Consider the following 19,020-nt stretch of genomic DNA (forward strand, 5'->3'; position numbering starts at 1 on the left):
GGACGGCAAAGTGTTTATGAATTTCTTTGTTTATGAGTCTTTGCTTATCTCCGTATCACCGTAAGTCCTTTGTCCTTCTTCCCATGAATCCATATATTCATGAAGTTTGCGACCTTGAGCACGCTGGGGGGCCGGGAGACCTTGACGGGATGGTGGGAAAAGTGGGTGGTAGAGGGAGGCGGAGAGGAAGGAAGATGATAAAAAGATGGATTGTGCTATAAATAATAATCCCTGATGTAAAAGCTGCTCAGTGTCGCTTCTTTATGTATTTCCATCCAAGGACGAAGAGAGTAACTTTGCGACTAAACAAAAAGGAAAAGGTGGAGTATTATGACAGTACAGAGTAAGATAGGCAAGTGGAATATGCTACAGACAATAATCCGTCATATAAAACTTGCTGATTACCGCACTACTACTTTCGTTTATGGGCGTAACTAAGTAAAAGGTAAAAATAGTTTAATGTGACAGTAAATGCAGAGACTGTATTGTTGTGGTGGTGTCAGGTGTCCAGGTAAACACACCTGACGTCTCCCTGGCCACACCTCAGCTCACTTGTCTCACACCGATCTCATTTCTCACTTGGTCTAAGCACCTTGCGTTAGGGTGCGATGTGGAGTGATATTGTGCTGTTAAAGAACAGTACAAGACATAACAAGTTTGATAGGTGTAGTAGAGTTGATAGCGTAAAAGAAGATAGAGAGCAGGGAAGGAAAGGATGGTTGGAAGAGCGAAAAGAGGAAGAAAAATACGTAATAAGAGATGATCAACCAACCGGGAGGCCGACAATGTTTGGTCGGTGGTGTTCGAATGGCTTCTTTTGCCCTTCCCTTTGAAGAGGAAAAGGAAGTTGGATAAGAAGTGTATTTTCATTTTTATATGTCTGTTGATTTAACAGGGTGTGAATTAATCAAGTAAGATGTGTTGATCCGTAACAGGTACTGAAATCTAAGGGTTATAATTGTTTTTTAGACGGTCATGATAGTATCCGGACGCAGCTCTCGTACCTGCGTTTTCTTCGACATTGACTTTCTAAAAGGACCATTTTCCCTCAGTGGTTTTCTTTGTCCACCTTAGAGGGTAAACTGAAACGTTATTGAAATTTATGCTCGCTCACAATTTCCCCACCATTGTGGACACGTTCGGGGGTTTCACTGCCTGAGAGTTACTTCTTGCAGTCATTATTGACAGCTGCTAAGAAGTTTAAATTGGCCTTAACGGTTTGCGCGGAATGGCTTTTCTTAAGGCTGAATGCATAATTACTGGCGGTATTTTTAACCTCGGTGAAAACAGGGATTATTGCATGCTTATGTGTGCACGGACATACTTAGCACACACTTTTTCATGTAAGATATACTGTAGCCTACATCTGGGACCAAAACCAGGCTTCTTTGATTTACTGGCACATTTAACACACACAATTGCTGACTGAGACAAACAGGCGCATAAGTAATGGTACGCACATTACCACACTGTGTGCTGTGGTGTGTGTCCGTGTGAGTGCTATCACATGTTCGCACTTCCTGTTGGTAACCCACTCCCTCCCTCGCACCCCTTTACCCTACTCACTCCATACTCACACTTACTCTGGCCTCATATTTCTCTCTCCACTCTCCCTTACTCTCCTCTTACTCATCTTTCACATTTAGACATGCACTATCTCTTTTCGTATGTTCAGTTTCTTTCCTCATTTCCTCATCATTTAACATTCTTGCTCCTTTCCGTATTATCATCGCTTCCTTTCTTTTTCATTCTGGTATCATTCACTCTCTTCCTTTCTCTCACTTCTCCCTTCATCATTCACTCACGTCCTTCATCACCCTACCCTCCCTTCATCCTCCTCTCCTTCCTTCTGCCGTCTCCTTATCTATCCTTCCTTCAACTCCATAGCCTTTCTTCAACCCCCTACCCCATAGACTGTAGCACCAGTCGAGCAGGGCAGTACTCCCGAGGTGGATGGAAAGCTGATGACAGGGAGTGCTGGAGCTCCCGTTTCATCAGCCCTCAGGACTAGTTCCTGACCATCCCCCTTTGCTGAACTTTTTCAGTGTCTCAGTTACACAGAGAGTAGGCCAGCATGCTCTCCAGTACAAATTTCTCTATCTATCTTCACCAAACTACATGCACAGTACACACTACACTTCCTATTCAAAATTTACCAAAATGGCGTCAATTCACCTAGCCTCGGAGTCCCCAGGGGGGGGGACCATAAATGCCCCCGCCATCTGCCCCTCTCCCGGTGACGACTCGAGGTGCCTGGAACCACTGTCTGACTCTCTTCTTCTTCATTTCTGCAACATTCGCGGCCTTTCATCTAACTTTCGCTCTGTTGAGCACCACCTCTCCTCCTCTAAACCTCACCTTCTTTTTCTAACGGAGACTCAGCTGTCTGAGGCAACTGACAGCAAACCCTTTTCTGTATCCTCCTACTTTCTCTATACTCATTTCAAAGCCAAAGGTGGCTGTTGTGTATACATACGCAACGACTTATCTTGCTCTCGTGTTCCTGAACTTGATTCTTCTGAATTCTCCACTCTCTGGCTTCGGCTTTCCTGTCATTCTCTGACTAAATATATCTGTGCTGTTTACTTATCCCCTAATTCTACTGACTATCAAAAATTCTTCGACTATCTTACTTCTACGATGGAACACATTCTGTCCATTTCTCCTTTCTCTGAAATCTCCATTCTTGGAGATTTCAATGTTCACCACCACCTTTGGCTCTCCTCTCCTTTCACGGATCCACCTGGTGAACAAGCCTACATCTTTTCTATCCTTAATGACCTAGAGCAGCTTGTACAGCACCCTACCCGTATCCCTGACCGCCTTGGAGAGAGCTCCAACATACTTGACCTCTTCCTCACAACTAATCCTTCTGCTTACTCTGTTAATCTTTTCTCTCCGTTGGGCTCCTCCGATCACAACCTTATTACCTTAACCTGTCCTATCGCTCCAGTACGGCCTGCGGACCCTCCAGGGAAACGTCGTCTCTGGCATTTTGGAGCTGCGGACTGGGAGGCCCTCAGGCAGTACTTCTTTGATTTTCCCTGGAATGATTATTGCTTCCATGGCCGTGAGCCATCTGAGTGTGCCTTGCGCATTAAGGAGGTTATTCTCTCGGGCATGGAAGCATACATTCCTTTCTCATATCCTTTGACTAACGCAAGAAAGCCTTGGTTTAATCACGCTTGTTCTAATGCTGTCTGCAACAAGGAGAAGGCCTACAAAAGGTACCGGAGCCAACCCACCCCTGAATCACATAATCTTTACGTTTCTGCCCGGAATCGTGCTAAGTCTGTTCTTCGCTCTACTAAAAATAATTTCATCCATACTAAATGCTCTCAACTCTCCAACTCGAATTCTTCCCGCTCCTTCTGGCACCTTGCCAAAAATCTTTCTAACAACTTTACCTCATCATCCTTCCCTCCTCTTTTCTACTCTGATGGTTCTGTAGCTATTTCTTCTACTGATAAAGCAGATCTCTTCGCACAGACTTTCTCCTCCAATTCCACCTTAGACGATTCCGGTGCTGTTCCTCCATCACTTCCCCCCTCTGACTTCCTCATGGCTGACATTAAAATTTCTTCAGTTGATGTATTTTCTGCCATTACTGGCCTCAGTACTAACAAGGCATATGGGCCTGATGGGGTCCCTCCTGTTGTTCTCAAAAACTGTGCTTCTGTGCTTACACCCTGCCTAGGCAAACTATTTCGCTTTGTCTGTCAACTTGTACCTTTTCCTTCTTGCTGGAAGTTTGCTCTCATTCAGCCAGTCCCAAAGAAGGGTGACCACTCCCAACCCTCCAACTATCGTCCAATTGCTTTAACGTCCTGTATTTCAAAAGTTTTCGAGTCAATTCTTAATAAAAAATTTTAAGGCATCTTTCCTATCACAGCCTTCTTTCCGATCGTCAGTATGGGTTCCGTCAGGGACGCTCCACTGGCGATCTTCTCACCTACCTTTCAGACTCCTGGTCATCCTCCTTTCGGGACTTTGGCGAAAGCTTTGCCATTGCACTTGACATCTCAAAGCCTTTCGATCGAGTCTGGCATAAATCTTTAATTTCCAAACTGCCCTCCTACGGTTTCTATCCTTCTATCTGTACCTTCATCGCTAGCTTCCTTTCTGGTCGTTCTATAGCTGCTGTCGTAGACGGCCATCGTTCTTCTCCTAGATCTATCAACAGTGGTGTTCCTCAGGGCTCTGTCCTATCACCAACTCTCTTCCTTTTATTCATCAATGATCTTCTAAGCTGTACATCTAACCCTATCCACTCATACGCTGATGACTCCACCCTTCACCTTTCCATTCGGTTCCCGCAACGCCCATCTCAACAGTTACTTCAAGAAACAAGGGATGAGGCTATGGCACACCTAATGTCTGACTTGGCTCATATCTCTGACTGGGGTAAAAATAATATGGTTGTCTTTAATGCTTCTAAGACTCAGTTCTTACACCTATCAACCCGACAAAATCTTCCACAGGTATACCCACTAATGTTTAATAATATTCAGATTAATCCTGCATCATCCTTGAACATGCTTGGGGTTTCATTTACTCGGGACTTATCTTGGAAAGATCATATTACATCTCTTGTAAAATCTGCTTCCAAGAGATTGGGTGTGCTAAGCCGACTCCGCTCTTTCTTTACCCCTGCACAATTGTTGACTCTATACAGGGGTTTTATCCGCCCCTGTGTGGAGTACAACTCTCATGTGTGGGGAGGCTCCCCACATACAGCTCTTCTCAATAGGGTGGAGTCAAAGGCTTTTCGTCTCATTAACTCTCCTCCTCTTACTGACTCCCTTCAACCTCTGTCTCTTCGCCGCACTGTTGCATCTTTATCTCTTTTCTATCGCTACTTTAATGGTCACTGCTCCTCTGAACTGTCTGCTTGCATTCCTCCACCTCTACGACGGGCGCGTAGCACCCGTCTGGCAGCAAACTCTCATCCCTTTTCTGTCCAACTCTCTAATGCAAGAGTTAACCGTTACTCCCAGTCTTTCATTCATGCAACAGGTCAGCTCTGGAACTGTCTCCCTCTGTCTGTATTTCCTCCTGCCTATGATCTCCAGTCTTTCAAACGCAGTGTGTCCAGGCATCTCAAAATGATCGGATCTTGAATTTGGCTCTCTATTGTATTTTGTTTTTCTCTTGGAGGGAACTGTTACTGCAGGCTCATGGCCTTTGGTTCCTTCTTCCTCGCATAAAAAAAAAAAAAAAAAAAAAAAAAAAAAAAAATACTTCTCTATCCTTCATTCATCCTTCTATCCTTCCTTCCCCTATTCGTCCTTCATTTCCCGACCTTCCTTCATCTCTCAATCCTTCCTTCATTTCCTATTCTTGTCCCTTGGTTGACTGAGAATACTGGATGAAGGAAAATAAAAGCGAGGACGATGCTTCAAACTGTGGGCAAGTTTGAGAGTGGGCAAGGAGTTGGAGAGGGAAGAATGAGAGCAAGAAGGCGAGGCAGAGAGAGAGAGAGAGAGATGTGGGGAGAAGACAGTAAGTGTGAGGAAGAGAGGATGGGAGGAGTGTGTGTGTGTGTGTGTGTGTGTGTGTGTGTGTGTGTGTGTGAGGATGCTGGGAGAGAGGGAATAGGAGGAAGGAAGTGTGTGTGGTGTGTGTGTGTGTGTGTGTGTGTGTGTGTGTGTGTGTGTGTGTGTGTGAGAGAGAGAGAGAGAGAGAGAGAGAGAGAGAGAGAGATAGGATGAGAGAGTGTGTGTGTGTGTGTGTGTGTGTGTGTGTGTGTGAGGATGGTGGGCGAGAGGGAGGAGGAGGAAGGAGGTGAGAAGGAATCTGGGAAGGAAAATACAATTGACACAAAAGAAGTTAAGGAGAGAGGGAAAAAGAGGGAGGTTGGAGAAGGAGGAAGGAAGTGGGAAAGAAGTTAGGAGGAAAGAGGAAGAGAAAGTCCTTGAGGGAGATGGGTGGAGAAGAAAGGAGAAACAGGGAGAGAGAGAGAAAGAGATGGACAGCAAGAAAAAGTGAGAGAGAATGGGGAGGTGAGAGGAGAAAGAAAGAGGTGAGAGTGAATCTGGGGAGGACAGTGGAGAATAAATGAGAACAGAGGACAGGAAGGGATGGGGGAGAATATGAGGGATGTGGGGGGAGGAGGAGAAACAAGGTGGGAGAGAACGTGGTAAAGAAGGAGTAGTGGAGACAAGAGGAGAGAGGGAGAGGGGAAGTGATGGGGGAGGGAAGGAGACAGAGAGAAGGTGGGAGGAGAAACGGGCTTTTGTTTTTGTTATTGGTGTTGTTGTTGTGACGCTAGGTTCATCTTAATCCTGAACCCCGTGAACCGTAGGCCGAAATTGCCCTTCTGCAGTTCATAAATGGACAGTGGAGCCGCCCAGTTACATCGGTGTCACCACGTGAAGGCGTCCCTCTCCAAAGCCAGAAACAGGTTGAACGAAGACGATTATATGGGCAGGAGAGAACAGAGGAGGGAGAAGGAAAAATATCAGAGGAAAAATGAATGAGAAGACGAGAGGGGGAGACACAAACTGGAAGAAAGTCTGGAAAAGAAAGAAAAAATAAAGACGAAAAGATATAAAGGAGGGGGAGGAGAGAGGAAGAAAAATTTATAATGGATAATGGTGATGATATAGGAAAGTAGGCACAGTGGAAACAAGAGGAAAAATGGAGGATGGAGAGAGGAAAGAGGAAAGAGCAAGAGAAATATAATGATGAGAGGGAATATGCGAGAGAATAATAAGGTGGAGAAGATATATGATGGAAAGAACACTTGAAGATAAGAAGTGGAGGTGGAAGAGAGAGGAAAGAGTATGAGGAAAAAATAAGGGAAAGAGGTGGGAAGAAAGTGGGGCGGGGGGGGGAAACGGAAAATAGAGGAGATATGGAAGAGAGAGACAGAAAAAAAGGAGGAGGAAAAAAGTATGGGTAGGTGAGAAGTAACGTGGAGTGTGGGAGGGAAGGGACAGTGCAGAGATGAGGAGAAATGGAGTATGAAAGGGAAGGAGAAAATTATGAGAAAATGAATTTGAGAGAAACAGGGTGGCAGAATGCATGGTATGGAAGGAACAGCCAAAAATATAGTTAGAGATAAAGAAAAGAGAGAAAAAGAAGAAAGTGGAATCTGAAGAAGTATGAGTAAGGTGAAGGAGAGAAATAGAGGAATAGGAAGAGAAGAAAATATGAAAGAAGGCAGGCGAGAAGAAACAAAGTGTGGGATAGTTTGGATATGATAGAAAAGATGAGCACTGAAATGGAGGATTGAAGCAGCTGAGGACACATGAAAGATTAAAAGATAAAGAGGAGAGTAGAAGGGAAGAAAGTGACCGAGAGGAGAGGAGAAAGAAAAACTGAAAAAAAAAAAAAGAGGATGCAAGAGAAGAGAAGATTGACAGAGTGGAGAGGAGGAAAGGGTTGGTGTATGTGTGGGGGGGAGTCGAGTTGTGCTTGACGCTTCCTAGAGATAGTGAGATATTGTGACAGAGACCCTCTTTGTCTCTCACTCACTCGCTCACTCACTCCTTGCTTCCTTCCTTTCCTCTTGTCCTTTTCTTTGTACTGCCTGTATTTTTCTATAATGTTCCTCCTTCCCTCACTCGTCTTATTCCTTCCTTGTTTCACCTTCCTTCTCTCAGCCACTAATTCTCCTTCTACGTCTCTTATTCTTGTCCATTTCTTATCTCCCTCCCTTTCTTTTTCCATTAATATCTCTTTCCTTTATACATATTCCTCCCTCCCTGCTTCACCATCCATCTCACCCACTCACTCTGTTGCACACTCATGGCACACCTCTTTGCCTTTTAATCTTTTTTTTTTCTTCTTCTTCTTCTTTTCCAGTAAGTTTCTCCCATCAGTCTCTTACTCACTATTTGTATCCTTGCTTCTCTCCCTACTTACCTCTTTTTCCAAGTATCCTCCACTATTTTTCTGCCTTTCTTTTTCTCAGACCTTCCTTCCTTTCCATCCTTTCCTTCTGTTTTCCTCATGTTTTGCTCCTGTCCTATTCTCCTTCTCATCCTGTTTAAGTCTCATCATTCTCCTCTTCCTTTCTGCAGTCTTTCCTCTCATTTTCGCCTTCTCTTCCCTACTTTTCTCCTTTCTCCCTGCCCTGTTTCCTTCTGTTCTTTTTCAACTTTTCATTCTTTTTCATGTTTTCTCTTCATTCAGTTCTCGACCTCTCTCTATACTCTCACTTCTCCCCTTCCTCAGCCGTCCACAGATCTCTTTCTCTTTCCTCATGTCCCTCTCTCTCCAACCGAACCTTCTCCCTCCCCACCCTCTTTTCTCTCCCTCCCCACCCTCTTTTCTCTCCCTCCTCCATCTCCCCCTACTCTCCTCTCACATCCACTCATCCCCCCTCCCTGCCAAACACTGCAGTGGCTCCCTGGTTCATTTTGCCAATACTCTGCACTCCAGCCATACCATTCCACCAACTCCCCTTTCCCTCCCCTCCGTCTTTCATCTCCGTCACACATCCTTTCCCTTTTCCTCCTCCGCTTTTCCTCCCTTTCTTCTTTTATCTCCCTTTCAACTGCCCCCACACAGCTACCTCCCTTCCCTTCATTTTATTCTCTTCTCTCCACCTTTCCCTTTCCCTCACCTACTTTCCTCCCCTTTCTGTTTAATCTCCCTCTCAGTCCTCCGTTACACATTCCCTTCCTCATCTACATCCTCTCCTCCCCTCCCCCCCTCTCTTTCTACCTTCCTTCCCTCTCACCTTCCTCTATCCTCCTCTCCCCATTTTATATCCCTCCCAGCCCTTCCTCACATTTCCCTTCTCCCTTTTCTTCAACCCTCACCCTTCTTTAATCCTGCCCCCTCCATCATCCTCTTTCCTTCATTTCCTCTTCTCCCTTCCCACTTCCGCCTCCCCCTCAGTTCTTCATTACCCCTCACGTCCCCTTCTCCATCCTTTCCTGCTCCCTATCCCACTCTGTCATCTTAGTTTCTTTGGCTACCCAACACCTTCACTCTTTTATCTTTCAGTCTTCCCCTATCATTTCCCCTTCCCCTCTCCACCCACTCCCTTCCCCTCCTTCCCTGCATGTTCCCTCTTCCTCCACCATCTTTTTTCCTCTCTCTGTTTTACCTCCCTCTCCATCCCCCATCTTTTCATCTTTTCCGTCCCTTCCCATCAACCTTCCCTCTTTCCCTCCCCTCCCCTTCCCATTCTCATCCCCCTACCATCCCCCCTCTTTTCCCATCCTTCCCTCCTCCTCCTTTCCTCTTCTCCCCCTCCTCTCCATTTCTCCATCCTTTCCCACCCCCTTCCTTTCCTTTTCTGTTCTCTTTCTCCCCTACCCCTCCCCTTCTCTCTCCTCTACCCCCATCCCCCTCATCTCAACCCCCCTCCATCTTTCACGCCTCACACACCCTATTCTCCTCATTCCCTAATTTTCCTCATTATCCTGTATTTCCCTTCCAGAGCTCGCCAATCAGTAGGAAGGGAGAGAAGTAGAGAAAATGCAATTTCGCTCTCGTCGGCAAGTTTACCCGTGTTGCAAAATTTTGAAGGGCAGTTTAGAAGAGGTCATCGATCATAAGTCTGTCCGTCCTCTCTCAGCCGATAAAGCAGCCTCACCGCAGCGTTAGAGAGAGAGAGAGAGAGAGAGAGAGAGAGAGAGTTTCGACATTATGCTCGACCTCTTGAAGCTGGTACCCACATTTTTAATTTATTCTTGTCGTCCACACACGATTTTAGGGAGCTTAAAGGAGAGATTTCGAAATTGAGGGATTAGATGCAGCCTTCATCAACCCCGTCACCTCCAGACACCTCCCTTAAGCTGAAAAAAAACTCGCCAGTGGAAAGCAACAAATATAAGAAAATACATGATCGGGGCGACGGTGTTGAACAGGATAAAAGACAGAATCGGCAGCATAATCGGTGTATGAAAGATTTGTTTTGGAAAAGTAACAAAGCATTCATCTGTTCCTTCACTCAGATTACGGTACCTTTATTTTTTTTTAATTCTTGCTAACCTCAGACGATTTTAGGCAACAATTGAGAGATCTCGTGTAGGGAAAGGTTAATTAGCTAACCCCTCCAGTTCGAAAATCATCTCCTAATGTGAAGAAAATCGTCTACTGGCAACAAGAATACAGTGCAAAAAAAAGTCACGGGATTGAGGGGTTAGTGTGCTGAAGATGAGTCAAGATTTATCAGGGTCATTGCACTCCCTGGCATTTGGGGGACGAGGACTTATAATCTGAGGCATATTTAGAACACCGCTGAATAATTACTCTTGTGGCTGAGCATTAATTGGGCGTCTTGAACCAGCACACGCCAGTCATCATTGGTGGTTTGTGTGTGTGTGTGTGTGTGTGTGTGTGTGTGTGTAGTTTTTTTTAGGGTGTCTATATTTTCCTGTGTATGCAGATTTGTTTGTTAGAGTGTGTATATTGTCTTGTGTGTGTGTGTGTGTGTGTGTGTGTGTGTGTGTGTGTGTGTGTGTGTGTGTGTGTGTGTGTGTGTGTGTGTGTGTGTGTGTGTGTGTGTGTGTGTGTGTGTGTGTTTGATTGAGTGTTAGTTATTATGTGTGTGTTTGAAGTCAATGGCATTCCTTCTCGTCAGCTTATCTCGTCTCACTAATTTCCTTCAGCCTGTTTATGTATTTTTGCCCCTGTGTTGTATCAGTCTTTCACCAATTACTGATGCTACTACCTTAGACTGTGCTTTGATATCGGCGAGAAATTTCCCTCTATGAAGCAGGCCAGCAGCACCTTTCAGCCTTCACAGTTTCAGTCTTTTTCTCATCACACCCCCGGTATAAGACTTAACCGTTATTTTTACCCTTTCGTGTTCACCTTCAATCACCTCTGGAACAGTTTTTCATGGTCTGTTTTCCCCTTGCCAGCGTCCTTCAGTTTTTCACACGCGGTGAGTCAAGACATCTCGAAATAATTAAATAATGATTGGCCCTCTCTTGGTAGGTTTTCTACAGACCTGACGATGTTTTGCAGGATTTTGTCCTTCGTTCCATTCGTTTTGCTTATACAAATGTAAAATAGAAATAAACCAGAAAGTACCAGCCCACACCAATCATTAATCTGAGCCTGTGTTTCTGCTCCCATTTTCTTCTCACTTAACTTCAGCCCATTTGCCTCTTAACCATTTCTTTTGATGCTTGGTTTACCTAAATACGAATTTTATTACAAGAGACTGTGCTTGAGATGCTTAGCAAAACCTCACTTACTGGGTCCTCCATACAGGCCCAGGAGGTGACATAAGAGCATTTAGCAGACAAGCGAAACGGTTGTTGTAGTTTACTAATTACAAAAAGATTCTTCTATTTCATTCGCGTCTCACAGAGGACGACGACTTATATCACTAAGGCTCAGCTAATTAGTTTGGGGAGTTTCGTTCCACTGTTTTTTCTAGCCTTTTAGGGAAACGCGGGAACAGACTCCAACTTCTTCTACTATGGGATCGTTAGCACCAGTAATTACCGCGTCTGGGCCACTTCTTCAGGCAGGGCTAATTACACACTGTCACTCGCTTATTATCTGCACCTCCTGCCCGCTTTGGTGTCTGATTATTACTCTATCGCTTTTATTAGATTTTATTTATTTTGTTTATCCTATGCTCATGTCGGTGTGTTAGATTTTATGCCTTGATTTATTGCACTTTTCCTTCTTCCTCCTACCTGCTGACTTTGCTCTTTTCATTCCCCTTAACCCACTAGTCAGAGGTATCTCTCCTAAGATGAACACCATCTCCTGACGGTAACCAAGTCAGATATGAAAGACGTCTGCTGCCCAAAAGAGGTTATTTCTGACCCACTCCCACCGAAAATCTCGCCAGAGTTGAATGAAATCGTTCGTCTGCAACCGGAATATATGAAGAGAAGTCCTTTGATGGCAAGAGTTTACCTTCTTCATTCATTTCTTTTTACCTTTCTATCTTCCCCCTTTTCTTTGCTCTTACCTGTCAGCTTTCACTTTTCCTTTCAGTTTTGTCTGCCAGCCTTCCTTCTTTCCTTGTGTTTTACTGGTTTGTTTGTGTCCCTCTCCTTCCTCTCTGACCTGCTTCCTTTCCTTCCTCTTTACCTGTATCAGTCCTTCCCCTGTTGGTAATTCTCTCTTACCTACCTACTGATATTTCTTAATGTTTGTGTTTTTCTTTTCTTCAGTTCACATATCAAGCCATCCTACCTACCTACCTATCTTCCTTCGTCCTTTCCTTTCTTCCTTCCTTCCTCCCTCCCTCCCTTCCTCCCCCTCTCCTTCTCCCTCTGCAACGCTGCCTGAAATAATTTACTTCTTGGGGCCAGATTCATAGTTGCTGAGTTGAGGCCAGAAGGAGGAGAGAGAGAGAGAGAGAGAGAGAGAGAGAGCAACACCATGGGAAGGCATGAATGGAAGAGGAAATTGGCTCACCGAAGAGAAAGATTAAAAAAAAAAAAGTGCGAGATAGGAAAAATAATGATCGACCTTGTATTGTTTTCTCGGTCATCAATTCTCCTTCTTTCCTCTCTCGCCATTGCCTCCGTTATCTCCCTCCTTCCCTCTTTCCCTCCTCACCTTTCCTCCACTTTACCTCCGTGCCTCCTTTTGTCTCGGCGATGGTCCTTTGTTCCGTCTCCTTCCCCTCCTTCGTTAAAATAAAATATGGTCTACCCTTTCCAGATATGACGGCCTTATTACCTTGGATGATTTTATTTGATTTAGGAAAGACCTTTATTGGTGAAGGGGTTAGTAGTAGTTAACGGGAGATGCAGTTAACCCTTTCAGTGCGAGGGCTTTTTTTCCTACATTCTGTTTTTCTTGTTACCTTCACACGACGTTGTTTTCTGCTCAGGAAGACTCTCTCTCACGGAAAATGTAAATGAAGGTCCTCTCTTTTCCCTTGGGTTCGAAAAATATCCCCTCTCGTAAAAAAAAAAAAAAATCTGAACTCACCATGAATAAAGCATAAACATGAATGAAGGAGTTTAGAAGAGTAGAAGTTTATTTTCTCTTTTTCTACGAGGACGAGGATGATTTTTGTGTTTTATTCCTGCCACTTACAGACGATTTTTTTCAGCTTAGAACACCCCAGTAGTGAAGAAGCTAATGAAGGCTGTGTTTACCTCTTCCTGCTCGAAAAATCTCCCTTAAACTGAATAAAATCACCTTGAGATAAATGGAATAAAATAGATGAGACGCCATGGTAGTGAGGAGGCGGGGTATAGTTTAGCCTTTCAGTTCGAGGACGTCGTATTGTATTTTTCTTCCTGCTTCCTCCATGCGATGTTGTTTTCAGCTCAAGAAGGACGTCCTGTATTTGAAAGTTTGATGAAGATAATCGAAGTCTGAAAAGTTTCCTGTTCTAAAGGAATCGTTTGGAGATGAGAATAACATAAATGGCATCATCCTTGCGTAAAGATTAAGTGATGGAAGAAGAACTGAAAAAAAGAGAAAGCGGTGAAAGAAAAAGAATTTAGGGGGAACTAAGAGAATCTGGAGAAAGTGTAGGGAAAGAACATGAAGAGAAAGAGGCATAGGAGGAAATGAAGGCTGGGAGATGCAAGGAAGTATGTATGAAAACAGAAAGGGAGAGAGGAGATATGCGACGAACAGTAATGAATGGCCGAGAAAGAAGTAAAGAAGAAAGCAAAGAGGGTAGGCGTGGAAGAGGATGTAGTTAATGGTAATGATAAGAAAATAGCGGGATCTTCATCTTCACTTCTAACCATTCAGGAATCCTGCATTTTTTCGTAATGTATTTTCTCCATCCTGCCTTCCTCTTCTCCCTCACGTTCCCCTGCGATATTCGTTCTCACCTTTTTCCTCACCGTTCGCCTTCTCGCACTCTGTCCCTTCCTCCTCATTCATCCCTCCTGATTCACCCTTTCCGTCTCATTCTTCCACCCCTCTCTTCCTCTCCATTCAAACTTCGACCTATATCAGTCCCTCTTCATTTATTCCTTCCGTCCCATTCATCCATCCTTATTCATCCTTTCAGTTCTTCTCTCTCCCTCCATTCATCCCTTTCCATCCTTCCTCTTTCACACCTCTCTCTCCACATAATATCCGCCGCTCCCCATCCCTCCCCTGCCTCCCTACTAAGCTCTCTCCATGCCCCCATCCCCACCGCTCCCTCCGTACCTAACATGCCATAAAACCAGGTTACATTATCACTCAACACGATTACACACTCCCCACAAATGCAATAGCCCTCTCACCGCCATGACATTTTATTATTATGGTAAAGTCTTGCAACATTTAAACGAGATCACTTACTGTAGGGTAGACCTCGTGTATTGGATAGTTTGGAAGTACATTTTTATTCTTGCTACTTACATATGACCTTATGTGGGTTAGGACAGGCCTTGTATTGAAGAGGCAAGAAAATATCAATTTTCCAATACGATGACGCTTTTTTACACTACACTCTTGCGCCCAGGTGTCTTGTCTCAGCTGCAACAAAGGTGTGGCGTTGCAAAAGTGTCAACGTGCTGCCAGTTGCTTACATTCCCGGCACGATCATGGTCTCGTGACGCGATTAGGCTGCAACTCCCCGACGTGATGACATTGGCCTCACGCGATTACATTCGCTGCTTCACAGTGCATACTATCACATTTTCAGCTTTGTTTTTTTATAGATAACTGCGGTGTTAGGTAATCCACTCTTCCCTACTTAGTTACGTTGGAGGGTATGCTGCTGCATTCTCATCCCGATTACTTTTTTTTTTTTTCTTTGGGGGGGGAAATAATTAAATTGGCCTGTCTCTTTTTAGGAGCTAAAAAAAACAGAGGAGGGGGTCCCTAGTCCCCTCACCCCGCCCCTTTTAGTCGTCTTTTACGACACGCAGGGAATACGGTGGCAGAATTCTTCCTAACACAACATGGCCGCAGAGTAATAGTACTACCCTATAGTGCGGCCAGATTGTGCCCCCCCCCCCGCCACAGGGGGCTAATATGCGAATGAATGTGTTTGAGTGGATGAGTAAACTGGGAGTGTGTCGTCCTGGCTCGGCTACCTCCCTATCCTTGAAGGAAGCAGCCTAGATATACAGATAGACAGATAATTAAATTGTGTAGCCTAATTATTTCTTTAATAAACAGATTATTCCCTTTCTACAGATACAACCTCAGATAGATTTCCCCCCCTCAGTGTAGTTACTTTGGCTGCCGAGTAAATACTTTCCTACCTTGTACGATGTTACATACTCAGCAAGATTGCCTTTTGTCGATAAAATGTCGTTCCCTACTGATTATTTCATACACAGTTGCCTCCCCAGTACGGGTCATTCTCAGCACGATTATATATATATTTTTTTCCATTAACTGCGCTGTTGCCTATTACTTTCATTTAGCCTATACACAGTTGCGTTAATGATATTACATTCTCAGCAAGACTACTGTTTTCATATAACTATTTTTTACATACCATTTCTTTTCTGCACAGTTCCCAACCACTACAGTAACATTTTTCATTGTATAATTCAGTTCCTTACTGATTACACTTTTTGCTTCCCTCTTCTTTTATACATTTTCATAAAGATTACATTTTTCCCCGCAGCATACCTTCATTCTTTACCCATTACATTCTCCCTACGTAATTACCTTGCTAACCAGATGCATTCCCCTGAGCCTGTTAAGCCTCTTCACTACGAGGACCTCTCCTTAGCCGAGTAAAATCGTCTGTCCGTGGCAAAATTGAATCACTAAATTCGTCATGGTAGTGATGTGGTTGAATGATTTTTTTTTTTCTGATTTTTTTTTTTGTAACCCCATCACTATTAGTTACTTTCTAAACTAAGTAAAATGGCAAGAATAAAATAGAAAACTCATCATCGCGCTGAAGGGGTTAATTAGGATCTTGTACGAAACTTTTACAATCTGCGTTTCAGTTAACCTCATCCCTACGATTACTTTTTTCGCTAACCTTATATTATTTTACTCAGTGTATGTAGAGCCTCACGAAATAAAGAGCTTTGAAACAATTAACACAAACCCATTACTTCAAGGAATCTCCCCTCGGCTGAATAACATCGCCTGGAGGTTGCACGGTTAAATTCACAATGACTTAAACGTGGTGGCGGAGATAATTGTAGGATATTGTAATAACCCTGACAGGAATAAATTAGCCTAAATATTATCAGGGCCCGTATTCTTGAGCTTTTGGGTGGTTAAATCTCGTATAACATTACCTGGTTATAATTTTATCGCATCTCAAACAGCTACAAAACACTTCACAGCGAAACTAGAGTGAATGTTAATTGAAAAACACGACAATGCAAAATAACTTCTAATAAAATTCAACTACAATGAAGACCCACTTATCTTAAAAACTTGTTAAGAATTTACGTGAATACCCCCTGACGTGTGTTTGACGTATATGTGACGCAGTTCTCTAAGACGATGACGTACCATTTCCATAGGCAGTACCGGAGCAATTCTACCCTGCCAATACGATGATATTCTGTTTTGATTAATTGTGGCTACCTCCAGGCGATTTTATTCACCCTAAAAAGACCTAAAATTGTTGTGGTGAAGGGCTCAAACTATCTCCATTAACTCTCTCGGTAATATGATGTTTATTGTATTCTTGCTTAGACAATTTTTTGTAGTTTGTTCTTGTTGCCTCGAAACATGGTTAGGAAGATCTTTGGTATTGAAGGGGACCACGAGGATACGACCAACATTGATTATACCCTCTCCCCATTCCTGTATCCTCTCCCCTTCCCCTCTGACCCAGTTACATTTACCTTTCCCCCGACTCGATTACATACCTTGGTAACATACTGTATAAACTCTCTCTTGTCATCCTCTCCTTACAACCAGCAACCTGTCCTTTTCTCTCGCTACCCTTCCCTCGTGACACGATTACCTTCACTGGTAACGTATCAGCCCCTTCCGTCGTTGCCAGATTACATTCGTTGGTAAAGTAACATCCTCTCCCCCTTCTCCTCTCACTCGCTCATACTCGTACAGGTAGCCTCAGTATAGCCGGGGATTTTTTGCAAAATATCGCAAGTTTTCTCTCATGCATTTCCTATTTTTTAATGAATTTTCCCGTTGTGAAGAGATTATTTGATTCAGCTCAGTGGAGATGCCTGACACTAAGAGGATTATTGAAGGCCATATCTAACCCCTCCAGTTCGATAAATATCTCCTGAGATGAATAAAGTCACCTGAAGACAGGAGGAATTATATGACCAGGATGTCCTTGGACCGTCAGTCGGATGGCTTTTTTTTTTTTTTTTTTTTTTATCTCGCCCCAGACAATATATTAGCCCTAAGAAAGACTGTACGAACAGGGAGGGTCAGATGTACAGCATTCATTAATTCCTTCACATTTAGAGACCGTTCCTAATTTGTATAAACTTGTCTGGCCGTTGCAAGAAAAAGTTTAAAAATCAGGGTAATGACAAGATTGCTAGAATGGAAAAACATAAACCTGTCAAAACTGAGCTTCAGCAAAGCTCTGCTGCATTGACTGGTAAGGTAACACCTGCCTCGCCCGTTCCGATTACGTTCGCTGGTGAGGTAACAGGTGGACACACGTAGGTGGCTCGTTGACTGCGTTACTGGGGGCTAATTGGTTCGTTAAGGCACATCCTACCTAACTGAGGCGGAGCGACATGAAGGGAACCGGGCAGGGTCGGGGGTGGGATTAGGTGTGGTGAGGTGGGGTGTGGTAGGGTGGGGGTAGTTGGTCGTGGAGGGTATGGATGGGAGGAGGGGTGGGAAGGCAAGGGAGGATGAATGGGTTTGGGCGTTCCTCAGGAATTTTTTTGCAGTGTGTGTGTGTGTGTGTGTGTGTGTGTGTGTGTGTGTGTGTGTGTGTGTGTTATTTTACGCTTTATTGTTTTTAGTTTTATTTTATTTTATTTTGTGTGTGTGTGTGTGTGTGTGTGTGTGTGTGTGTGTGTGTGTGTGTGTGTTTCAGTGTCGTTTTTTTTTTTTTAATCACAATCGCTGCAGCAACACGTTAAATTTGTTTACATTGTGTCATTCTTTCTTTCAATATATTATCTTTATTATAACTTACTATGTTTCGAGCTAACGCGCCTGGGACTCATGTCATCCCCTCGAATATATGCCGGTAACGCGAGGATAACTAAACACAATCATACTTTACCTTATCCTCTCGAATATATAACGAGATTATAACTCAACACAATTAGAGTCACAATTTACCTTAGATGCATTATGTATAAAATTAATAAATTCGTCTATATATAGCAGGAATAAAAGAAATCGTCATCGGAGTGAAGTGGTTAAGGTTCGGTTGGGTATTGCTCTTTTCACAGACACAACACAATGGTAGGCTATCAACATGTTTCGGGTTCCCACTTCATAGCGGTTTTGGGGTTAAGCCGTGAAAGTCAAAAATATAAAATTACGAAGACATCAGAGCCCCCTCACGCGTACGTATTGCAGCAAGTTAATAAGTATGTTTTGCTGCTGCAATAGAGAATTGTACACTTTAGTAGTTGTACTTTATGATTTTGTAGAAGTGGAAGTATGTCCCAAAGCACGTTTGAGGTGTAGATACACATATCAGGTGTGTGCCAGTGATTTGACAGTAGGTTAGGTAACGTGACACTTGAGGATGGATGAATTGTCATTTGCTTCCCCCCCTCTTTTATTTTTATTTTATTTTTTAGTTAAGTGTTACGCATTATACTCTGCTACAATGTATCGGTTCCTGAAGTGAATTTAGTTTATGATGGTGTTCGACACTGAAATAGTACATGGATGAGCTACTGATTGGCCGTGTTATGGCAGTCAGGGCACACATTTTCGAGACCATATTTATGTGCCTGTACATAATGGTAAATTCATAATTTTCAGTTATTGCTAAAATATCATGCTAAACACTGGTCAGTATACTGGATCAAGTTCATACACAGTAGCCATCTACTGATGCATGTCAGTACAGTTTGCCAGGGATCAGTAGTGAGGTACTGTATATATATATATATATATATATATATATATATATATATATATATATATATAGAGAGAGAGAGAGAGAGAGAGAGAGAGAGAGAGAGAGAGAGAGTTTGCGTTACGTAAAAGTGAACACTGTATCATAATTATCATTCATCTGAGTGC

This window comes from Coenobita brevimanus, chromosome 92, assembly GCF_032717465.1.
Source record: "Coenobita brevimanus isolate Jiangsu-jjx chromosome 92, ASM3271746v2, whole genome shotgun sequence".
Taxonomy (NCBI): Eukaryota; Metazoa; Arthropoda; class Malacostraca; order Decapoda; family Coenobitidae; genus Coenobita; species Coenobita brevimanus.